Here is a 2,061-nt window from a genome sequence, read left to right on the forward strand (position 1 = left end):
CTACAAGCACCGCCCCCTGCACAGGGGAAAGGGAGCTCTGATAGTAGTCTATGTGCTGGAGAGTGACAGGTGGGAGGAGCTAAGCTGACAGCTTGTGGATAGCAGGGAGGAATAGATCTGCTGCTATCCCTTCCTATTAATAACAATACTAGTAAATAAAACGACACTATAACTTTCAAATAATAATAACACAACCTTCTCCTATTATTAATAGAAAATAATAATATTATTACTTTCTAATAGTAACAATACCAATGAGAATGTTTTCTCTTCCTATTAATAAGGATGATATAAATAATAATTGATAATATCACTTTCTAATAACAATAATAATAATGATATATCTTCCTATCATTAGTAAGAATAATAATACTTCTTACCAACAATAATAATAGCAATAATAGAATTAATAATATCACATAGTAATAATAATAAATATTAATACTAATAATAATATTTCTTCCTATCATTAATAATATTAGTAATAATAATAATATTTGTTCTTCCTAAAAAAATAGTAGCAGTAATAATAATCATAATAATGATAATAATAATAATACTATAATTTTCCTATAATTAATATTAGTAATAATAATAATAATAATAATAATAATACTATAATTTTCCTATAATTATTATTAGTAATAATAATAATAATAATAATAATAATAATAATAATAATAATAATAATAATAATACTATAATTTTCCTATAATTAATATTAGTAATAATAATAATAATAATAATAATAATAATAATAATAATAATAATAATAATAATAATAATATAATTTTCCTATAATTAATATTAGTAATAATAATTCTTCCTAACAATGATAACAGAATCAATAATAATGCCATCTCTTCCCATTATTAATAATAATAATAATATTTATTCCTAACAATAAAAGTAATATTAATATATTAGTATCACTTCTAAATAACAACAATAATAATGCTATATCTTCCTATCATTAATAATAATAGTAATAATAATAAAAAGTGTGATGGAACAGACTTGTTGTATTTCTGTTTGCTATGGAACTACAAGTACCAGCACTCGATTTATTACCTGGAGGTATCTCATTGGACTAATATACTGATCTCTGCTGTTTATATTCAGGTTGTGTCAGCCAGAGAGGATTCCAACCCCTTAGGCCTAGATTCACATAGGGCTGCTTTATGTTGTGCAGGCGTAGCGTATCTTATTTACGCTACGCCGCCGCTACTTAGAGAGGCAAGTACAGTATTCACAAAGCACTTGCGTCCTAAGTTATGGCGGCGTAGCGTAAATCGGCCGGCGTAAGCGCGCGTAAGTCAAAGTAGGCAGGTCGTGGGCGTGTTGTATTTAAATTAAGCGTGACCCCATGTGGATGTATGGCCGAACGAACGGCGCATGCTCGGTATCACGTCGCATTTACGCCCAAAGATACCCCGGCTCAATGCCTGTGACGTGAAAGTAACCTACGCACAGCCCCATTCACGTACGACTTACGTAAACAACATAAAAAGATACGCTTGTTCCGACGTCCATACCTTGCATGGGCTGCGCCACCTAGAGACCTGCTTTATCTTTACGCCGGCGTATGTCTTACGTAAACGGCGTAACTAATTGCGACGGGCGTACGTACGTTCGTGAATCGGCGTATCTTGCTCATTTACATATTCGATGCGGAAATCAACGGAAGCGTCACCTAGCGGCCAGCGTAAATATGCACCCCAAGATACGACGGCGTAGGAGACTTACGCCGCTCATATCTTGGCCAAATCTATGCGTAACTGATTCTATGAATCAGGCGCATAGATACGACGGCGGCCATTCGGACTTGCGACGGCGTATCTGGAGAAAAAACTTGTAGATTTGGGCTCTATTGACAACAATTCTTTAAAGACATGGATGCTTATATGCTCAGTACTATGGCATAGAGATGAGGAGAGGGGGAGGTGTTCTGTCGTGCAGAGCAGAACCTGGGCTGTCCTGACAACACTGCTTGGAATTTCAGTGCAGCTTAAGGCTCCCTCTCTAGCTATAGCAGAGCTAGCCTCAGACATACTGTATGTT

The sequence above is a fragment of the Rana temporaria genome, chromosome 11 (genome assembly GCF_905171775.1).
Source record: "Rana temporaria chromosome 11, aRanTem1.1, whole genome shotgun sequence".
NCBI classification, from domain to species: domain Eukaryota; kingdom Metazoa; phylum Chordata; class Amphibia; order Anura; family Ranidae; genus Rana; species Rana temporaria.